General features: G+C 45.9%; 1 protein-coding gene across 2 annotated transcripts in view; it reads left to right on the top strand.

The window, feature by feature from the left end:
* LOC139563913 (alkylglycerol monooxygenase-like) overlaps nt 1-24103 on the top strand; it is a 54176-nt gene that overhangs the window by 28846 nt on the left and 1227 nt on the right. The window lies entirely within an intron of this gene.

The following is a 24103-nucleotide window of genomic DNA, read 5'->3' as shown; positions in this document are numbered from 1 at the left end:
AGGAGACCGAAACATACTTTCAGAGGTAACAATTAGTGGAATACAACCCTATTAACCAATCAATAAGAATGTTGTTTTTAACGACGACCATGTCAAAGAGTGTCAGAAAATAGTGCACCTAGCAGAATGCCCTCCAGGCGATGGTGGGATGGGTGGGGCGTGGTGTGTGGGGGGAGTTGCCACTTGATGATAAGCGGAGTCGACAGCCAGTCTTTAGGGGCCATTAGGTCTAGTTAGAGCATTGGCCCTTCCTGTAGCCAGCCATGCTCTGTGGATAAAGATGCACTGTGTTTAGGTGTAACAGTAGGCCAAAACAGTAGTGTTTGTGTGTCCCTGTATGTGTCCAGTGTGCCTCATTGTGTTTGTGCGTTAGCGTGTGTGTGAGAGAGAGAGTCTTTAGGGGCCATTAGGTCTAGTTTGAGCATTGGCCCTTCCTGTAGCCAGCCATGCTCTGTGGATAAAGATGCACTGTGTTTAGGTGTAACAGTAGGCCAAAACAGTAGTGTTTGTGTGTCCCTGTATGTGTCCAGTGTGCCTCATTGTGTTTGTGCGTTAGCGTGTGTGTGAGAGAGAGAGTCTTTAGGGGCCATTAGGTCTAGTTTGAGCATTGGCCCTTCCTGTAGCCAGCCATGCTCTGTGGATAAAGATGCACTGTGTTTAGGTGTAACAGTAGGCCAAAACAGTAGTGTTTGTGTGTGTTTGTGTGTGTTTGTGTGTGTGTGTGTGTGTGTGTGTGTGTGTGTGTGTGTGTGTGTGTGTGTGTGTGTGTGTGTGTGTGTGTGTGTGTGTGTGTGTGTGTGTGTGTGTGTGTGTGTGTGTGTGTGTGTGTGTGTGTGTGTGTGTGTGTGAGAGAGAGTGAACCGTCACTGGCCCCACATTTAACTGTGATGTATGACACTTGCGGCGGAGTTCTAGATCATGGCTGACCTTTCATTACTGGCCTCTCTCTCTCTCTCTCTCACGCTCTCACACTTTCTCTCACTCACACTCCCTTGTCCCCTGCCATCCCAGGCAGTGCGAACTGCAACACTTCTGGAACCAATTAGTCTAGTCTGCCGCTAACCAAAGCTGGCTGATGAGATTCGCACGTGAGCGCTGCGGCTGAATCGCTACTTTTATTGCGTGACTCCACATCTGCACACTCAGGTGTTCAAAAAGGAGACTGGAGTTTTTTCCCAGACACTTTTTTTTCAAGATGATAAAAACAAATAAAAAAACTTGAAAAACCTTTTCATTGTGATTTATTCACTACATGCTACATGGCAGTATTTTCTCCATGACATCTTTGTTTTATGTACTCTTTCTGCGAATGAGTCATTAGGTCCTATTCGATGTCTCAGTATTTCAGTTGGAGCGTAATAAATGTCGCCTATGCAAGTGGTGCCCATTGAAAAGCATTACGATTTTCATGAAACGTTTCCTGACTTTGTACCTTGTTCCCCGTTACTACAAGTGAGGCAGCAAAGAAACCGAGGTACAGTAATGATATATTGTCCTGAAGTGTGAGGTGAACGGCCAACTCAGTTGCTGGCGGGAGGCGTTTTGAAGTCGCACCGATCAATTAATGCTGGGGACTGAAAGTAATCACTCATTCGATTCCACTATTAAAAAATAACTACAAAAAAATAGGTTGAGTTGAAGCACTTAAAGCCCACTGGCGTGATATACAGCACCCTTAAAGCTCACTGTGGTATTTATAGTGGCTCTGGAGATTTCCCTTGTAAAGCTGCAGGCTTGACCTGTAAGCGGAGGCTGGGGTACCTCTCACCCTCCCTTCCCCACCCACACTCACTGTCTGAGTGGCACACATGGAGCCAGGCTGTATTAGGTAGATTGGTGATGTGTGGGCGGGCGTAGTGTGTGTGTGTGTGAGAGAGAATAAATGTGTGTGCGTGTGCGTGTGCGTGTGCGTGTGTGTGTGTATACACTACCGTTCAAAAGTTTGGGGTCACTTAGAAATGTCTGTTTTTGTTGTTTTTGAAAGAAAAGCAAAAAAAAAAAAAGTCCATTAAAATAACATCAAATTGATCAAAAATACAGTGTAGACATTGTTAATGCTGTAAATGACTATTGTGGCTGGAAAGGCAGATTTTTAATGCAATCTCTACATAGGCGTACAGAGGTCCATTATCAGCAACCGTCACTTCTGTGTTCCAACGGCACATTGTGTTTGCTAGTCCCATGTTTATCATTTTAAAAGGCTAATTGATCATTAGAAAACCCTTTTGCAATTATGTTAGCACAGTTGAAAACTGTTGTTCTGATTAAAGAAGCAATAAAACTGGCCTTCTTTAGCCTTTTAAAATGATTAACATGGGATTAGCTAACACAACGTGCCATTGGAACACAGGAGTGATGGTTGCTGATAATGGACCTCTGTATGTAGAGATTGCATTAAAAATCAGCTGTTTCCAGCTACAATAGTCATTTACAAAGTTAACAATGTCTACACTGTACTTCTGATCAATTTATGCTATTTTAATGGACAAGAAATGTGCTTTCCTTTCAAAAACAAGGGCATTTCTAAGTGACCCCAAACTTTTGAACGTTGGTGTATATATATATATATATTTTTTTTTTATTTCACCTTTATTTAACCAGGTAGGCTAGTTGAGAACAAGTTCTCATTTGCAACTGCGACCTGGCCAAGATAAAGCATAGCAGTGTGAACAGACAACACAGAGTTACACATGGAGTAAACAATAAACAAGTCAATAACATGGTAAAAAAAAAAAAAAAGAGAATCTATATACAATGTGTGCAAAAGGCATGAGGTAGGCAATAAATCGAATAATTACAATTTAGCAGATTAACACTGGAGTGATAAATCATCAGATGATCATGTGCAAGAAGAGCTTATATACCTTTCTCTCCTCGTCTGCCCACGTGTTCTCGCACACCCCGAGAGCTTCTGGTCAGCGGGGTGGTGGCACTGGGATCCTCATCTCTCCCAAGTGGACATTCTCTCTTTCTCCCCTGACCCATCTGTCTATCGCCTCCTTTGAATTCCATGCTGTCACAGTTACCAGCCCTTTCAAGCTTAACATCCTTATCATTTATCGCCCTCCAGGTTCCCTTGGAGAGTTCATCAATGAGCTTGACGCCCTGATAAGTTCCTTTCCTGAGGATGGCTCACCTCTCACAGTTCTGGGTGACTTTAACCTCCCCACGTCTACCTTTGACTCATTCCTCTCTGCCTCCTCCTTTCCACTCCTCTCCTCTTGACCTCACCCTCTCACCTTCCCCCCCTACTCACAAGGCAGGCAATACGCTTGACCTCATCTTTACTAGATGCTGTTCTTCCACTAATCTCATTGCAACTCCCCTCCAAGTCTCCGACCACTACCTTGTATCCTTTTCCCTCTCGCTCTCATCCAACACTTCCCACACTGCCCCTACTCGGATGGTATCGCGCCGTCCCAACCTTCGCTCTCTCTCCCCCGCTACTCTCTCCTCTTCCATCCTATCATCTCTTCCCTCTGCTCAAACCTTCTCCAACCTATCTCCTGATTCTGCCTCCTCAACCCTCCTCTCCTCCCTTTCTGCATCCTTTGACTCTCTATGTCCCCTATCCTCCAGGCCGGCTCGGTCCTCCCCTCCTGCTCCGTGGCTCGACGACTCATTGCGAGCTCACAGAACAGGGCTCCGGGCAGCCGAGCGGAAATGGAGGAAAACTCGCCTCCCTGCGGACCTGGCATCCTTTCACTCCCTCCTCTCTACATTCTCCTCTTCTGTCTCTGCTGCTAAAGCCAATTTCTACCACTCTAAATTCCAAGCATCTGCCTCTAACCCTAGGAAGCTCTTTGCCACCTTCTCCTCCCTCCTGAATCCTCCTCCCCCTCCTCCCCCCTCCTCCCTCTCTGCTGATGACTTCGTCAACCATTTTGAAAAGAAGGTCGACGACATCCGATCCTCGTTTGCTAAGTCAAACGACACCGCTGGTTCTGCTCACACTGCCCTACCCTGTGCTTTGACCTCTTTCTCCCCTCTCTCTCCAGATGAAATCTCGCGTCTTGTGACGGCCGGCCGCCCAACAACCTGCCCGCTTGACCCTATCCCCTCCTCTCTTCTCCAGACCATTTCCGGAGACCTTCTCCCTTACCTCACCTCGCTCATCAACTCATCCTTGACCGCTGGCTACGTCCCTTCCGTCTTCAAGAGAGCGAGAGTTGCACCCCTTCTGAAAAAACCTACACTCGATCCCTCCGATGTCAACAACTACAGACCAGTATCCCTTCTTTCTTTTCTCTCCAAAACTCTTGAACGTGCCGTCCTTGGCCAGCTCTCCTGCTATCTCTCTCAGAATGACCTTCTTGATCCAAATCAGTCAGGTTTCAAGACTAGTCATTCAACTGAGACTGCTCTTCTCTGTGTCACGGAGGCGCTCCGCACTGCTAAAGCTAACTCTCTCTCCTCTGCTCTCATCCTTCTAGACCTATCGGCTGCCTTTGATACTGTGAACCATCAGATCCTCCTCTCCACCCTCTCCGAGCTGGGCATCTCCGGCGCGGCCCACGCTTGGATTGCGTCCTACCTGACAGGTCGCTCCTACCAGGTGGCGTGGCGAGAATCTGTCTCCGCACCACGTGCTCTCACCACTGGTGTCCCCCAGGGCTCTGTTCTAGGCCCTCTCCTATTCTCGCTATACACCAAGTCACTTGGCTCTGTCATATCCTCACATGGTCTCTCCTATCATTGCTATGCAGACGACACACAATTAATCTTCTCCTTTCCCCCCTCTGATAACCAGGTGGTGAATCGCATCTCTGCATGTCTGGCAGACATATCAGTGTGGATGACGGATCACCACCTCAAGCTGAACCTCGGCAAGACGGAGCTGCTCTTCCTCCCGGGGAAGGACTGCCCGTTCCATGATCTCGCCATCACGGTTGACAACTCCATTGTGTCCTCCTCCCAGAGTGCTAAGAACCTTGGCGTGATCCTGGACAACACCCTGTCGTTCTCAACTAACATCAAGGCGGTGACCCGTTCCTGTAGGTTCATGCTCTACAACATTCGCAGAGTACGACCCTGCCTCACGCAGGAAGCGGCGCAGGTCCTAATCCAGGCACTTGTCATCTCCCGTCTGGATTACTGCAACTCGCTGTTGGCTGGGCTCCCTGCCTGTGCCATTAAACCCCTACAACTCATCCAGAACGCCGCAGCCCGTCTGGTGTTCAACTTTCCCAAGTTCTCTCACGTCACCCCGCTCCTCCGCTCTCTCCACTGGCTTCCAGTTGAAGCTCGCATCCGCTACAAGACCATGGTGCTTGCCTACGGAGCTGTGAGGGGAACGGCACCTCCGTACCTTCAGGCTCTGATCAGGCCCTACACCCAAACAAGGGCACTGCGTTCATCCACCTCTGGCCTGCTCGCCTCCCTACCTCTGAGGAAGTACAGTTCCCGCTCAGCCCAGTCAAAACTGTTCGCTGCTCTGGCACCCCAATGGTGGAACAAACTCCCTCACGACGCCAGGTCAGCGGAGTCAATCACCACCTTCCGGAGACACCTGAAACCCCACCTCTTTAAGGAATACCTAGGATAGGATAAAGTAATCCTTCTAACCCCCCCCCCCCCCCCCCTTAAAAGAGTTAGATGCACTATTGTAAAGTGGTTGTTCCACTGGATATCATAAGGTGAATGCACCAATTTGTAAGTCGCTCTGGATAAGAGCGTCTGCTAAATGACTTAAATGTAAATGTAAGAGATACTGGTGTGCAAAAGAGCAGAAAAGTAAATAAATAAAAGCAGTATGGGGGGTGAGGTAAGTAAATTGGGTGGGTAGTTTACAGATGGACTATGTACAGCTGCAGCGATCGGTTAGCTGCTCGGATAGCAGATTTTTAAAGTTGTTGAGGGAGATAAAAGTCTCCAACTTCAGAGATTTTTGCAATTCGTTCCAGTCGCAGGCAGCAGAGAACTGGAAGGAAAGGCGTCCAAATGAGGTTTTGGCTTTAGGGATGATCAGTGAGATACACCTGCTGGAGCGCGTGCTGCGGGTGGGTGTAGCCATCGTGACCAGTGAACTGAGATAAGGCGGCACTTTACCTAGCATAGCCTTGTAGATGACCTGGAGCCAGTGGGTCTGACGACGAATATGTAGCGAGGGCCAGCCGACTAGGGCATACAGGTCGCAGTGGTGGGTCGTATAAGGTGCTTTAGTAACAAAACGAATGGCACTGTGATAAACTGCATCCAGTTTGCTGAGTAGAGTATTGGAAGCTATTTTGTAGATGACATCGCCGAAGTCGAGGATCGGTAGGATAGTCAGTTTTACTAGGGTAAGTTTGGCGGCGTGAGTGAAGGAGGCTTTGTTGCGGAATAGAAAGCCGATTCTTGATTTGATTTTGGATTGGAGATGTTTGATATGAGTCTGGAAGGAGAGTTTGCAGTCTAGCCAGACACCTAGGTACTTATAGATGTCCACATATTCTAGGTCGGAACCGTCCAGGGTGGTGATGCTAGTCGGGCGTGCGGGTGCAGGCAGCGAACGGTTGAAAAGCATGCATTTGGTTTTACTAGCCCTTAAGAGCAGTTGGAGGCCACGGAAGGAGTGTTGTATGGCATTGAAGCTCGTTTGGAGGTTAGATAGCACAGTGTCCAAGGAAGGGCCGGAAGTATATAGAATGGTGTCGTCTGCGTAGAGGTGGATCAGGGAATCGCCCGCAGCAAGAGCAACATCATTGATGTATACAGAGAAAAGAGTCGGCCCGAGAATTGAACCCTGTGGTACCCCCATAGAGACTGCCAGAGGACCGGACAACATGCCCTCCGATTTGACACACTGAACTCTGTCTGCAAAGTAGTTGGTGAACCAGGCAAGGCAGTCATTAGAAAAACCGAGGCTACTGAGTCTGCCGATAAGAATATGGTGATTGACAGAGTCGAAAGCCTTGGCCAGGTCGATGAAGACGGCTGCACAGTAATGTCTTTTATCGATGGCGGTTATGATATCGTTTAGTACCTTGAGCGTGGCTGAGGTGCACCCGTGACCGGCTCGGAAACCGGATTGCACAGCGGAGAAGGTACGGTGGGATTCGAGATGGTCAGTGATCTGTTTGTTGACTTGGCTTTCGAAGACCTTAGATAGGCAGGGCAGGATGGATATAGGTCTGTAACAGTTTGGGTCCAGGGTGTCTCCCCCTTTGAAGAGGGGGATGACCGCGGCAGCTTTCCAATCCTTGGGGATCTCAGATGATACGAAGGAGAGGTTGAACAGGCTGGTAATAGGGGGTGCGACAATGGCGGCGGACAGTTTCAGAAATAGGGGGTCCAGATTGTCAAGCCCAGCTGATTTGTATGGGTCCAGGTTTTCCAGCTCTTTCAGAACATCTGCTATCTGGATATGGGTAAAGGAGAAGCTGGGGAGGCTTGGGCGAGTAGCAGCGGGGGGGGGCGGGGCTGTTGGCCAAGGTTGGAGTCGCCAGGAGGAAGGCATGGCCAGCCATTGAGAAATGTTTGTTGAAGTTTTCGATTATCACGGACTTATCAGTGGTGACCGTGTTACCTAGCCTCAGTGCAGTGGGCAGCTGGGAGGAGGTGCTCTTGTTTTCCATGGACTTTACAGTATCCCAGAACTTTTTGGAGTTAGAGCTACAGGATGCAAATTTCTGCTTGAAAAAGCTGGCCTTTGCTTTCCTGACTGACTGCGTGTATTGGTTCCTGACTTCCCTGAACAGTTGCATATCGCGGGGGCTCTTCGATGCTATTGCAGTTCGCCACAGGATGTTTTTGTGCTGGTCGAGGGCAGTCAGGTCTGGAGTGAACCAAGGGCTATATCTGTTCTTGGTTCTGCATTTTTTGAACGGAGCATGCTTGTCTAATATGGTGAGGAAGTAACTTTTAAAGAATGACCAGGCATCCTCAACTGACGGGATGAGGTCAATATCCTTCCAGGGTACCCGGGCCAGGTCGATTAGAAAGGCCTGCTCGCAGAAGTGTTTTAGGGAGCGTTTGACAGTGATGAGGGGTGGTCGTTTGACCGCGGACCCGTGGCGGATACAGGCAATGAGGCAGTGATCGCTGAGATCTTGATTGAAGACAGCAGAGGTGTATTTGGAGGGCAGGTTGGTCAGGATAATGTCTATTAGGGTGCCCATGTTTACGGATTTAGGGTTGTACCTGGTGGGTTCCTTGATGATTTGTGTGAGATTGAGGGCATCAAGCTTGGATTGTAGGACTGCCGGGGTGTTAAGCATATCCCAGTTTAGGTCACCTAACAGAACAAACTCTGAAGCTAGATGGGGAGCGATCAATTCACAGATGGTGTCCAGGGCACAGCTGGGAGCTGAGGGGGGTCGGTAGCAGGCGGCAACAGTGAGAGACTTATTTCTGGAGAGATTAATTTTTAAAATTAGAAGTTCGAACTGTTTGGGCATAGACCTGGAAAGTATGACAGAACTTTGCAGGCTATCTCTGCAGTAGATTGCAACTCCTCCCCCTTTGGCAGTTCTATCTTGACGGAAAGTGTTATAGTTGGGTATGGAAATCCCAGAATTTTTGGTGGCCTTCCTAAGCCAGGATTCGGACACGGCAAGGACATCAGGGTTGGCAGAGTGTGCTAAAGCGGTGAGTAAGGCAAACTTAGGGAGGAGGCTTCTGATGTTGACATGCATGAGGCCGAGGCTTTTTCGATCACAGAAGTCAACAAATGAGGGTGACTGGGGACATGCAGGGCCTGGGTTTACCTCCACATCACCCGAGGAACAGAGGAGTAGTAGGATGAGGGTGCGGCTAAAGGCTATCAAAACTGGTCGCCTAGAGCGTTGGGGACAAAGAATAAAAGGAGCAGATTTATGGGCGTGGTAGAATAGATTCTGGGCATAATGTGCAGACAGGGGTATGGTGGGGCACGGGTACAGCGGAGGCAAGCCCAGGCACTGGGTGATGATAAGAGAGGTTGTATCTCTGGACATGCTGGTCTCAATGGGTGAGGTCACCGCATGTGTGGGGGGTGGGACAAAGGAGGTATCAGAGGTACGGAGAGTGGAACTACGGGGTCCATTGCAAACCAAAACAATGATAATGATAACTAGCCTGAACAACAGTATGCAAGGCATATTGATATTTGAGAGAGACATACAATAAGGCATAAAGTGATTGCAGGTCTTGATTGGGAGAGCTAGCTAAAACAACAGGTAAGATAACAGCAGCAATAACAGGGTGCTAGTCTAACACAGCAACAACAGGTAAAAATGGCGACGACTAGGCAGAGAGGGTCGGATTAACTACACACAGATCCTGAGTTAAAGCACAGAGCCGACAGATAAAACACAAATAAACAGAATGGAGTACCGTGAATTAATGGACAGTCAAGCAGGCATCAGCTATGTAGCCAAGTGATCATAGTGTCCAGGGGGCAGCCGTAGATGGAGCAGGGAGGCCTCCACTAAGCTAGCACGCGGCGTTTAAAGTTAGTAGCCCGGGGGGTGGTCTGCTCAGACGGAGGGGGTCTGCTCAGACGGAGGCCGGTTGAGGGCAAAGCGGGTGGGGCACTCGTCTGCAGACCAGACGTGGTCGTGTCGACAGAGAATCCAAGCCGGATGGCGATGGCGAAAGAGAGGTTGTGAATTGTAGAATTGTGTTTGCTAACTGGTGCTAGCTTCGTGGCAGTGGCGCTAGCTGCGCTAGCTGCAAGCTAGCTGTGAGGATCAGAAGTAGTGGCTCAGGGATTACGGCAGGAATCCGGCGTTGTTGTCGAGAGACAGTCCGATGCTGGTAAATTGGTGAGTAATATCCAGGCTAATAACAGGGCTGGTGTCTGTGCAGAAGGTAAAAGCTGCTAGCAGCGGCAAAAAATGGCTAAATTAGCTTGTAGCTGATTTAGACCAGTTGTGATGGATTGGCAGGGCTCTGTGTCGGCAAAAAAAGGTCCAGGCCAATTGGCAAAATATGTATTGTAGCACAAGAATTAGCCGGAGGACCTCTTCGGCTAGCCGGGAGATTGGCCTAGCTCGAGGCTAGCTCAAGGCTAACTGTTGCTTGCTTCGGGACAGAGACGTTAGCCAGGAGTAGCCACTCAGATTGCAGCTAGCTATCTGATCCGGTGTAAAGGTCCAGAGCTTGCGGTAGTAATCTGGAGATTTGGTAGAGAAAAAGCAGTCCGATATTCTCTGGGTTGATATCGCGCTGTGCAGACTGGCATGTATTGACCAAGCTGAGGCTGGCTGGTGTCCGAGTTAACGGTAAAGACCACTAGCAGTGACTAACTGATAACTAGCTAGTAGTTAGTTAGCTGGCTAGCTTCTGATGGGGGTTCCGGTTCTAAAGTATAAAAATAGCAGATCCGTACCACATTGGGTGTTGGGGGTTGCAGGAGAGTATATTCAGTCCGTAGATGGAAAGTGAGATTAAAATATAAACGGAAAAAACGAGGAAAACGATTATTTACACGGGACAAGACAAAACACACGTCCGACTGCTACGCCATCTTGGAATTGTAAGATATATATATATATATATATATATATATATATATATATATATATATATATATATATATATATACAGTTGAAGTCGGAAGTTTACATACACTTACGTTGGAGTCATTAAAACTCGTTTTTCAACCACTCCACAAATTTCTTGTTAACAAACTATAGTTTTGGCAAGTCGGTTAGGACATCTACTTTGTGGATGACACAAGTACCTTTTCCAACAATTGTTTACAGAGAGATTATTTCACATATAATTCACTGTATCATAATTCCAGTGGGTCAGAAGTTTACATACACTAAGTTGACTGTGCCTTTAAACAGCTTTGACAATTCCAGAAAATTATGTCATGGCTTTAGAAGTTTCTGATAGACTAATTGACATAATTTGAGTCAATTGGAGGTGTACCTGTGGATGTATTTCAAGGCCTACCTTCAAACTCAGTGCCTCTTTGCTTGACATCATGGGGAAATCAAATGAAATCAGCCAAGACCTCAGAAAAAATTGTAGACCTCCACAAGTCTGGTTCATCCTTGGAAGCAATATCCAAACGCCTGAAGGTACCACGTTCATCTGTACAAACAATAGTACGCAAGTATAAACACCATGGGACCACACAAGCCGTCATACCGCTCAAGAAGGAGAGCGTTCTGTCTCCTAGAGATGAACGTACTTTGGTGCGAAAAGTGCAAATCAATTCCAGAACAACAGCAAAGGACCTACAACAGTATCTATATCCACAGTAAAACGTTTGCAACTGCACATGAAGACGAAGATCGTACTTTTTGGAGAAATGTCCTCTGGTCTGATGAAACAAAAATAGAACTATTTGGCCATAATGACCATCGTTATGTTTGGAGGAAAAAGGGGGATGCTTGCAAGCCGAAGAACACCATCCCAACCGTGAAGCACGGGGGTGGCAGCATCATGTTGTGGGGGTGCTTTGCTGCAGGAGGGACTGGTGCACTTCACAAAATAGATGGCTTCATGAGGAAGGAAAATTATGTCTATATATTGAAGCAACATCTCAAGACATGTCAGGAAGTTAAAGCTTGGTCGCAAATGAGTCTTCCAAATGGACAATGACCCCAAGCATACTTCCAAAGTTGTGGCAAAATGGCTTAAGGACAACAAAGTCAAGGTATTGGAGTGGCCATCACAAAGCCCTGACCTCAACCCTATAGAAAATGTGTGGGCAGAACTGAAAAAGCGTGTGCGAGCAAGGAGGCCTACAAACCTGACTCAGTTAAACCAGCTCTGTGGGAGGAATGGGCCAAAATTCACCCAACTTATTGTGGGAAGCTTGTGGAAGGCTATCCGAAACGTTTGACCCAAGTTTAAATTGTTTAAGGCAATGCTACAAAATACTAATTGAGTGTGTGTAAACTTCTGGCCCACTGGGAATTTGATGAAAGAAATAAAATCTGAAATAAATCATTCTCTCTACTCTTATCCTGACATTTCACATTCTTAAAGTAAAGTGGTGATCCTAACTGACCTAAGACAGGGAATTTTTACTAGGAGTAAATGTCAGGAATTGTGAAAACTGAGTTTAAATGTATTTGGCTAAGGTGTATGTAAACCTCCGACTTCAACTGTATTTATATTTGTATATACTGTATGTGTTTGTGTGTGTATATAAATGTGTGTTTGTGTGTGTGTGAGAGAGAGAATATATATATATATATATGTGTGTGTATACTGTATGTATGTATGTGTGTGTGTGCGTATGCGTGTGCCTGCATGCTTGCGTGTGTATGCCCGTGCGTGTACACCGCATGTGTGTGTGTTTGTGCGTACATGTATCCATGTGTGGTTATGATTAGGGGCTGGGCGTTGAGACTTGGGAGGACTGGCCTGTAATGATGTAACATATGGTTTTTAGGCTCATGGTCTGTCTGCCTGAAGGCTTGAAGGCGTAAGGGAATGTGCTGTAGAGCCCGGTTGGACTCTGTACCACAGTCATTAAGGAGATACTCTTCCAACAGGTTAACTCCCTGACTAGTGATGTCATAGCAATTTAAGAGAGCTAATAAAAATACACCTGTCCTCCCGTGGACCGGTGCATTGGAGAAGGAACCTCTGATGGGCTCTTCTCAGCCCTGCTGTGAGAATGATGAATCACTTTGTATTCAAAATGCGTCACTCACTGCACTATCAATGAGAAAAGAGTTGTTGTCTGTAGTCGGATTCAGTATCATGAGCAGGCTACTTTGCCAATGAGGGTCTGTTTGCAGTTGGCACTTTTCGCTGTGAGCAGGGCTCATATAACAGTATATACAGTGGGGAGAACAAGTATTTGATACACTGCCGATTTTGCAGGTTTTCCTACTTACAAAGCATGTAGAGGTCTGTAATTTTTATCATAGGTACACTTCAACTATGAGAGACGGAATCTAAAACAAAAATCCAGAAAATCACATTGTATGATTTTTAAGTAATTAATTAGCATTTTATTGCATGACATAAGTATTTGATACATCAGAAAAGCAGAACTTAATATTTGGTACAGAAACCTTTGTTTGCAATTACAGAGATCATACGTTTCCTGTAGTTCTTGACTAGGTTTGCACACACTGCAGCAGGGATTTTGGCCCACTCCTCCCTACAGATCTTCTCCAGATCCTTCAGGTTTCGGGGCTGTCGCTGGGCAATACGGACTTTCAGCTCCCTCCAAAGATTTTCTATTGGGTTCAGGTCTGGAGACTGGCTAGGCCACTCCAGGACCGTGAGATGCTTCTTACGGAGCCACTCCTTAGTTGCCATGGCTGTGTGCTTCGTGTCGTTGTCATGCTGGAAGACCCAGCCACGACCCATCTTCAATGCTCTTACTGAGGGAAGGAGGTTGTTGGCCAAGATCTCGCGATACATGGCCCCATCCATCCTCCCCTCAATACGGTGCAGTCGTCCTGTCCCCTTTGCAGAAAAGCATCCCCAAAGAATGATGTTTCCACCTCCATGCTTCACGGTTGGGATGGTGTTCTTGGGGTTGTACTCATACTTCTTCTTCCTCCAAACACGGCGAGTGGAGTTAGACCAAAAAGCTCTATTTTTGTCTCATCAGACCACATGACCTTCTCCCATTCCTCCTCTGGATCATCCAGATGGTCATTGGCAAACTTCAGACGGGCCTGGACATGCACTGGCTTAAGCAGGGGGACCTTGCGTGCGCTGCAGGATTTTAATCCATGACGGCGTAGTGTGTTACTAATGGTTTTCTTTGAGACTGTGGTCCCAGCTCTCTTCAGGTCATTGACCAGGTCCTGCCGTGTAGTTCTGGGCTGATCCCTCACCTTCCTCATGATCATTGATGCCCCACGAGGTGAAATCTTGCATGGAGCCCCAGACCGAGGGTGATTGACCGTCATCTTGAACTTCTTCCATTTTCTAATAATTGCGCCAACAGTTGTTTCCTTCTCACCAAGCTGCTTGCCTATTGTCCTGTAGCCCATCCCAGCCTTGTGCAGGTCTACAATTTTATCCCTGATGTCCTTACACAGCTCTCTGGTCTTGGCCATTGTGGAGAGGTTGGAATCTGTTTGATTGAGTGTGTGGACAGGTGTCTTTTATACAGGTAACGAGTTCAAACAGGTGCAGTTAATACAGGTAATGAGTGGAGAACAGGAGGGCTTCTTAAAGAAAAACTAACAGGTCTGTGAGAGCCGGAATTCTTACTGGTTGGTAGGTGATCAAATACTTATGTCATGCAATAAAATGCAAATTAATTATTTAAAAATCATACAATGTGATTTTCTGGATTTTTGTTTTAGATTCCGTCTCTCACAGTTGAAGTGTACCTATGATAAAAATGACAGACCTCTACATGCTTTGTAAGTAGGAAAACCTGCAAAATCGGCAGTGTATCAAATACTTGTTCTCCCCACTGTAACTGAATCCACAAGTATGCCAGAAATCATCATAACTTATTAATTCATCATATTTGATCTCTTCTTCTATTTTGTGTAACACTTATTTAGATTTTCTCAACATTTGTGAGGGGGAAAAAATGTTCCATTGAGTCAGAACAATATTATCAAGTTCACGTGAACACCAAAGCTCACCTCAGCTCATGGCAGCTCTTATCTAGCCCAACACCTGACCCATCTACAAAAACAACATGTCCCATAAACCCATAGTTCCACCCATTGTTGACACCCCAACCCTGAATGAAAGATAAGACAGCAATCAGTGAAAATTCACTGTTATCTGAGAGATCTGCTTCTACTAGCTCATTTTCAGGTGTGAGAGGTTAGCGTTAGAGCCCTTTGAGAGAGAATGCCTGGTAGCAGAAACACACTGAAACGCCTGAGGTTAAGGGATCATTTTGGGCTATGGAAAGTCTGAGAGAATGACATCATCTGAATGCTCCCAGGGATGGAAAGCAAATCTCCTCTTTGGCAAAAATGAAGGGATTTGAAAGAAGTATGGGCTAATAGTGTTTTCTCCAAGTAAACAGTCCAAACTACTGCCTGTGTGAAATAGTATCAGTCAATGTGCTGGGGTTCATGTCACTCAACAGTAAGAAATGTGTTGTCAAGGCTCATGCCAGGTAAGGCCATGGAAATCTAAATAGATTGCTTGTTTTTTGTGGTAATTCTTGAAAGCCATTTCTGAGTAGGAGTGCTGATCTAGGATCAGGCGCCCCGTCCATATAATATGATTAATTCTGATCTAAAGGCAAAATTCATCCTAGATCAGCACTCCTACTCTAAGACACTTTATGAATAATGGCTCTGACTTGATATCCTCAAAAACCAAAGCACACCATAATTGTTGTCTTAAGAGTTTAAATAATTAATTGACCCTTAATCGTAAATGATTAATCAATGAAATACAAAACCATTACCAACAATATACAACATGACTAGATGGTAAATTTACAATCCAAAGAAACACTTATGTACTTACAGACTCAGACGCCATTTCTCCTTGAAATCCAGCTGTTGTCTCACTGGTCCAAAAACCATGCCGAGACAACAACAACGCTCTCAGAACAAGTTCTGTATGTATTAGTCACAATATAATAAACTGAAGCCATAGATACAGACAGACACTGGGGATAGAAGTGTTTATTTCTAAGGCCGACACTCTTAGAAAAAAAGGTGCTGTTTAGAACCTAAAAGGTTTCTTTGGCTGTCCCCATAGGAGAACCCTTTAAAGAACCCTTTTTGGTTCCAGGTAGAATCCTATTTGAATCCAGGTAGAACCCTTTCCCCAGAAGGTTTTTACATGGAACCCAAAAAGGGTTCTCCTATGGGGATAGCCAAAGACCCTTTTGGACCGCTTTTTTTTAAGTGTAGAGATCCTTGATCACAGTGAATCATATAATGCAAGGCAATCTTTGTTGCAGGGGAGCTTACCCCCCCCCCCCCCCCCCCCAAAAGAAACAGAAAAACAGACATGCACACATGCAAACACACATACTCACTTTCTAATCTAATCAATGTAATAACATATACAGTGAGCTCCAAAAATATTGGGACAGTGACAATTTTTTACATTATTTTGACTCTCTACTCCAGCACTTTGGAATTGAGAATGTTAGAGATGCACAAATTCATACCCCGAAGACATGCTAAACTCTCACCATTACAATAACAGGGGAGATTAGCATTTCTGGGGGGGTATATTTGTGCTCTGTAACTTTCTCCTTATGTTGTTCTTGGGAATTCGTCACAGATGTTTTGTCATTGACTCATGAGGAGGTAGATGAGGAAAAAGAGGATGACGAGGAGTAAAGGAGGACCACAAACCCCAGTACTAAATCAAATCAAATGTTATTTGTCACATGCGCCGAATACAACAGGTGTAGACCATACAGTGAAATGTTTACTTACAAGTTCTTAACCAACAATGCAGTTTTAAGAAAAATAAGTGTTAGGTAAAAAATAGATAAGTAAGAAATAGTCTGCGTAGTCATTTGATTCGCTGTTCAGGAGTCTTATGGCTTGGGGGTAGAAGCTGTTAAGAAGCCTTTTGGACCTAGACTTGGCGCTCCGGTACCGCTTGCCATGCGGTAGCAGAGAGAACAGTCTATGACTAGGGTGGCTGGAGTCTTTGTCAATTTCTAGGGCCTTCCTCTGACACTGCCTGGTATAGAGGTCCTGGATGGCAGGAATCTTGGCCCCAGTGATGTACTGGGCCGTACGCACTACCTTCTGTTGTGCCTTGCGGTTGGAGGCCGAGAAGTTGCCATACCAGACAGTAATGCAACCAATCAAGATGCTCTCAATGGTGCAGCTGTAGAACTTTCTGAGGACCCATGCCAAATAATTTCAGTCTCCTGAGGGGGAATAGGCTTTGTCGTTCCCTCTTCACAACTGTCTTGGTGTGTGTGGACCATGCTAGTTTGTTGGTGATATGGACACCAAGCAACCTGCTCCATTACAGTCCCGTTGATGAGAATGGGGGCGTGCTCGGTCCTCCTTTTCCTGTAGTCCACAATCATCTCCTTTGTCTTGATCACGTTGAGGGAGAGGTTGTTATCATGGCACAACACGGCCAGGTCTCTGAACTCCTCCCTATAGGAGGAGGTCCATTGTCGGTTGTTGTGTCTGTGACTATCATTAATGTGATGACATGCTATTTTATCAAATTGATAACTAACATTTAATTGATTAAGTGATTTAATTAAATCATGCAACAATGAACTCATTAATAACCTGGGGCACCACGGAGAAGTTTATTTTAGGAGTTCCGTCTTCCGAATGAACTCTTAGAGATCTAAAAATCTCTTACATTTCAGTCATCAATCAGTCGTGAATTATTCTTTACCTTCTATCAGTCTCATCTGAACTTCGTAAAATACTTGGTTATCTGCACGAACCCTAGTTTCCATAATGAATCAGAAATATACAAATTGGCTTAATTATTTATTTACTAACTAAATAATCACAGAAATACATCACAAACAAACAGTAGATATTGGTTACTAGCAATGACAGAAAAGTCCCTAGTGGGCTAAGCCGATATGATGGCTTGGTAGTCAAAGGAAAGGGGTGGGGACTGAGAGAGCGGGAAAGACAAAATGGATTCACTACACACAGTCTATAATTATATACATTGAAATGCTAATCCTTTGCACGTGAACGTCCGCTCATTCGAGAATAATTGCAATGTATATATATTTACGCCCGTATGTCGTTGTTGTCTTCTCTGTTGGAATCCTCGATCGTCCTGTAGGGTTCATCAGAGTCTCTGGTTAACTTTCCCAGAAGTCACAATGTCTTTCGTGGTTGTAAGTGGTTAGGATGGATACTTCAGAGTATCATTCAGAAATGTTGTCATGGAATAGATGCTTCGGCGGTTGTCGGTATTCTTGTTCTAGATTTACGTAACTTCTAGCTCGACTAGTAATTATACGTCTAAGATTTGCTCTTATTCTGTAGTGATCGATAGTCTCAGAGTTTATTTCCAGCCGTGTAGCCAATGCTCCACGTGGTATGGTCTTGTCCTTTGGTAGAGTTGTAGTGCCAACTATTTAAACATGTCGTGTCAGCTGCATGTTTTCTAGTCTGGTGTGAATTTCTTCAGGAGTGGGTTTTATACGCTGTCGAAGAAGGGGTGGTTCTATGACGCCTAATGTGATGTCTGGGCTCATGGGGGTGTGGCCACTGACTAGTTAATCTTTATATGAAAATCCATACTCTCATGTAGAAGGTTAATATTTCATTACATCTTTTCACAAATAGTTTCATGTTTAATCACATACATTTCACAATATTTTAGAAATGGGAAATGTACACTTTAAGAGATACCATTTAGTGTGTTTCCTGTCCTTCATGAGATCCCCAAATGAAACATATTCGTCATAACTGTCCCTTAAGTGTCCATGAACCATTCCCACATTCTCAAAAGTAGAATGTGTTGTTACCTACCCTAACCACTGAAAATGTCAGTGAAGACACTTGCCAGTTAGTCAGCGCATGCTCGGAGTGCATGTCCTGGTAATCCGTCTGGCCCTGTGGCCTTATGTGTTAAGCTCGTCGGAAGGATGAGACCAAGGTGCAGCTTAGTACGTGTTCATGATATTTTATTACATCAGAACACTAAACAAAACAACAAAAGAACAACGAACGTCACGTTCCGTAGGCTACGCAGAGCTAACAAAAAACAACATCCCACAACCTAATGTGGCAAAATAAGCTGCCTAAGTATGATTCCCAATCAGAGACAACGAAAGACAGCTGTCCCTGATTGAGAACCATACCCGGCCAAAACATAGAAACACAAAAACTAGAAATAAAGAACATAGAATGCCCACCCAAATCACACCCTGACCAAACCAAATAGAGACATAAAAAGGCTCTCTAAGGTCAGGGCGTGACATTATGAATGTTGACCTGTTTAAAGGTCTTACTCACATCGACTACGGAGAGCGTGATCACATAGTCGTCCGGAACAGCTGATGCTCTCATGCGTGCTTCAGTGTTGCTTGCCAATAATTTAGCTTGTCTGGTAGGCTCGTGTCACTGGGCAGCTCGCGGCTGTGCTTCCCTTTGTAGTCTGTAATAGTTTGCAAGCCCTGCCACATCCGACGAGCATCGGAGCCGGTGTAGTACGATTCAATCTTAGTCCTGTATTGACGCTTTGCGTTTTTTTAGGTTCGTCTGAGGGCATAGCAGGATTTCTTATAAGCATCCGGGTTAGAGTTCCGCTCCTTGAAAGCGGCAGCTCTTCCATTTAGCTCAGTGGGGATGTTGCTGTAATCCATGGCTTCTGGTTGGGGTATGTACGTACGGTCACTGTGGGGATGACGTCATCGATTGTTTTGATGAAGCCAGTGACTGATGTGGTGTACTCCTCAATGCCATCGGAAGAATTGTAACCTTTATTTAACTAGGCAAGTCAGTTAAGAACAAATTCTTATTTACAATGACGGCCTACCCCGGCCAAACCCTAACTCAGACGACGCTGGGCCAATTGTGTGCCGCCCTATGGGACTCCCAATCACGGCCGGTTGTGATACAACCTGGAATCGAACCAGAGTCACTGGTGATTTATTTTTTGCTTGTAAGCAGGAATCAGGACGATAGAATTATGGTCAGATTTGCCAAATGGAGGGCGGGGGAGAGCGTTGTATGTACGCATCTCTGTGTGTGGAGTAAAGGTGGTCTAGAGTTATTTTTCCTCTGGTTGCACATTTAACATGCTGGTAGAAATGAGGTAAAACTGATTTAAATGTCCATGCATTAAAGTCCCCGGCAACTACTAGCCACTAGCCAGGATGTTTGAATGTGATCATGCTCCAGGTTCCTACAGTACGCTGACAGAGTAGAGGATGAGAGGGAGGAGAAGACAGAGGTGGAGGTGGAGCGAAAGAAGGGAAGGAGGGAGGGAAGGATTGTTCTTTCCCTCTCTTACAAGCCCCTGGGGTTCCATCCATCTTCGCCCTTCTCTGTGGAATCCCATTGAACTGATTTACAGAACGTCCGCTGAGACTCTAGTTCCAGGGCTTTGCCTTGGCCTGATTGCTCCATCAAAGCACACCAGGCTTGATTTTGCAAGGCAGAAGTCTCCCCCTCTCTCTCTCTCTCTGTCTCGCTCCTTTGTTTTTTCATCCCTTATTTCTGGACCCGCTCCCGTCGCGCCGCGGCTGCCAACTTTCCGCCTGCGCTCTCCGGAGTGGGCCGCCTCACCGCTGGAGCCACCCAGAGCATTATGGGTATTAGTAAGATCGAGACTTTCATGGCTGAGGCTTACAATGTGTATCCCAAATGGTATCCTATTCCCTATAAAGTGCACTACTTTTGACCAGAGCCCTATGGCCTTATGCTCAAAAGTAGTGCACTATCAAGGAAACAGGGTGCCATTTGAGACATGGCCCTAAACTTCCATGGCCGAGGCTTTAGAATGTGCCAAGCCTATGGCTTCTGCAGTAATGACAGTGTAATAGTGTGTAGACACACACAGCCAGGAGGTCGGGATGGTGAATTATTCTTCACTTTCGCTGACCCCAGAACAGTAGAAAGGGGAAAGGCCTCATGGACCGTATAGGTTTGTAGTGACCTTGGATCTGTCCTCTGACATCCTTGGAGAAAATAGTGCTGATAATAAGAGTGGAAAGAGTAGACTGAGACACGGAAGGAGTCCCTTTGTGACTTAATCATGACTATTTTGCTACGTTACTACTGCACAAGCAATATGTGTGTTATGTGGGTGTCTGCGCATGCGTGCATACGTGCATTTGTGTGTGTGTGTCCGTTTATCTGTGTTTCTGTATGTGTGTGTTGGGTAGTGTTTCCCATGGCTCTTGTACAGTTGTTAAGCCCCAGACAGAGTAGCCTCTCTGGAGAGACATTAACCTGCTCAGCATCTCTCTGTTGACTGGGTTCAAAGACAGAAGTCAAGTGTGTCTGCTTATAGTGAAGAGGGAGGAACTAGAGCAAGCAGGAGAGGAGCGTGTGTGTGTTTGCTACATATATGTACATGTACCTACCTTCGAGCATGTGTGTGTATTTGAGTGCATATACAGTACATTCGGAAAGTATTCAGACTCCCTTGAGTTTTTCCACATTTTGTTAAGTTACAGCCTTATTCTATAATAGACTAATAATTTCCCCCCCTCATCAATCTACACACAATTCCCCGTAATGACAAAGCAAAAACAGGTTTTTAGATATTTTAGCAAATTTAATAAAAAATTTAAACTGAAACATCACATTTACATAACTATTCAGACCATTTACTAAGTACTTTGTTGAAGCACCTTTGGCAGCGATTACAGCCTTGAGTATTCTTTGGTATGATGCTACAAGTTTGGCACACCTGTACAGTATTGGCTACCCAGACTATTTGCATCCCCCCCTCTTTTACAACACTGCTACTCTCTGTTGTTATCATCTATGCATAGTCACTTTAATAACTCTACCTACATGTACATATTACCTCAACTAACCGGTGCCCCCGCACATTGACTCTGTACCGGTACCCCGCTGTATGTAGTCTCGCTATTGTTATTTTACTGCAGTTCTTTAATTACTTGTTACTTTTAGTAAGCATTACGCTGTTGTATTCGGCGCATGTGACTAATACAATTTGATTTGATTTTTGATTTGGGGAGTTTCTCCCATTCTTCTCTGCGGAACCTCTCAATCTCTGTCAGGTTGGATGGGGAGCGTCGCTGCACAGTTATTTTCAGGTCTCTCCAGAGATGTTCGATCCGGTTCAAGCCAGGGCTCTTGCTTGGCCACTCAAGGACATTCAGAGATTTGTCCCGAAGCCACTCGTGCGTTGTCTTGGCTGTGTGCTTAGGGCTGTTGTCCTGTTGGAAGGTGAACCTTCGCACCAGTCTGAGAACCTGCTCCAGAGCACTCCGGACTTCGTCGTGGATCTCTCTGTACTTTGTTCCGTTCATCTTTCCCTTGATCCTGACTAGTCTCCCAGTCACTGCCGCTGAAAAACATCACCAAAGCATGATGCTGCCACCCCCATGCTTCACCGTAGGTACCAGGTTTCCTCCAGACGTGACGCTTGGCATTCAGGACAAAGAGTTCAATCTTGGTTTCATCAGACCAGTGAATCTTGCTTCTCATGGTCTGAGAGTCTTTAGGTGCCTTTTGGCAAACTCTAAGTGGGCTTTCATGTGTCTTTTAGTAAGGAGTGGCTTCCGTCTGGCCACTCTACTATAAAGGCCTGATTGGTGGAGCGCTGCAGAGACGGTTGTCCTTCTGCAAGGTTCTCCCATCTTCACAGAGGAACTCTGGAGCTATATCAGAGTGATCATCGGGTCTTTGGTCACATCCCTGATCAAGACCCATCTCCCCCGATGGCTCAGGAAGAGTCTTGGTGGTTCCAAACTTCTTCCATTTAAGAATGATGGAGGCCACTGGGCTCTTGGGGACCTTCAATGCAGCATCAATGTTTTGGTACACTTCCCCAGATCTGTGCCTCGACACAATCCTGTCTCGGAGCTCTACGGACAATTCCTTCAACCTCATGGCTTGGTTTTTGCTCTGACATGCACTGTCAACAATGGGACCTTATATAGACAGGTGTGTACCTTTCCAAATCATGTCCAATCAATTTAATTTACCACAGGTGGACTCAAATCAAGTTGTCGAAACATCTCAAGGATGATCAATGGAAACAGGATGCACCTGAGCTCAATTTCGAGTCTCATAGCAAAAGGTCTGAATACTTATGTAAATAAAGTATTTCTGTTTTTTATATTGAATACATTTTCGCTTTGTCATTATGGGGTATTGTGTGTAGATTGATGAGGGAAAAATGTGTTTTAATACATTTTAGAATAAGGATTTAACGTTTTGGGAAAAAGTCAAGGGGTCTGAATACTTTCTGAATGCACTGCATGCATGCATGCATGCATACATACTTACACATGCGTGTGTGTGCACTCGTGTGTATCCCTGCCTGCGATTGAGGGAGTATGTGTTTGTGTCTAAGAATCTCCTAGCCCTGTTATGCAGATGTTTGAGTATTGCATCTCTCTCTCTCTCCCTCCCTCTCTCTCCTAATGTGTACTGTAGGCAGGCAGGCTAGTCATATGGACGGGAGGGGAGCTCTGGAAACATCTCATTACAAGTCATATATCACACTCCTGACAGCACCCATTCTGCGCTGTTTTCATTTCAATCATGAGTGCAGCTGCATGGGAGAACTCAGGGCGCCACCATGTTAACCCCCTACTGCCCACGACTGCCACAGGTACCCCAATGTAGGGAGGTTGGGAGTCAAAGGTATGAGAGGAAAGGCTACCCTCTCACCTGGTAGTGGCTTTCTTGACTATTCAATATATCACTTTATTTATCACATGATGGCAGAATAGTCAATGCAGTCTCGACAATACTGTAGAAGTGTATCCTCCTTGCTCAGAAACGTAGAACAGTATGTTCCGTATCTTGATTTGGACCCAAGAAAACAGAAACTACTCAGAAATGAAGATCTACCACATGCATTTCTATTTGTCCTGCTCTGAGCCCATTTGTTTGACTCATTGGTGCTCTAACGAACTACCCTCTCTTGAAATCAAAACAAAGTGAGTGAGAGTGGATTTGTTGAGATTCCTACTTGGTGAACCAGTGTTCTCTGTTCGTAGTGCTTATTTGCAGACGATCAAACCCCCGCTTCCGCATGTAATCTATCCCACATGCAGTATTTTCCCAGAGAAGTCTATTAAAATGTAGCTTAGTACGGCCAACAGAGAGATGGGAGTAGAACCAACACAGCACCCCCGGTCGATCCAACAGACAGCTCGGCCTGTTATGTGATTTGTGGGGTACTCCTGAGGCCTTGCTTCACTTTTGATCCCAACCCATCTCCAGGATGGGTACAGCTCACATCACAACGTCATGTCTCTGTAAAGTGCTGCAGTGTAAAAAGGTATGTCCGCCCTAGACGTTGAGGCTTTGGTCTCAGGCCCAGGTTGCCTCCCTCTCCTTCTTTTCTCTTTTCTTCAATCCCCCCTCCTCCCTCCCTCCCTCCCTCCCTCCGTCCTCTCCTTCCCTCAGTGGGGAACCTGTTGCCAGGACAGGTAGTGAGGGGCGGAAAAGCGGTGGGACATTCCAGGCCCTGTTGTGCTCTCTCACTCCCTCCCACTCTCCCTCTCGGAGGAAAACAGCTGTGGCGTCCAGAGGAAACGCTGCTTTTTTCCCATCAAGCCGTTGCCTGTGATGGACAGGGGCCTGGTTTGGCTTGCTCTGCGAGGTAGGAT

The sequence above is a fragment of the Salvelinus alpinus genome, chromosome 35 (assembly GCF_045679555.1).
Source record: "Salvelinus alpinus chromosome 35, SLU_Salpinus.1, whole genome shotgun sequence".
Classification (NCBI taxonomy): Eukaryota; Metazoa; Chordata; class Actinopteri; order Salmoniformes; family Salmonidae; genus Salvelinus; species Salvelinus alpinus.
The sequence above is the reverse complement of the archived record's forward strand: the minus strand, read 5'-3'. Positions and strand labels throughout refer to the sequence as shown.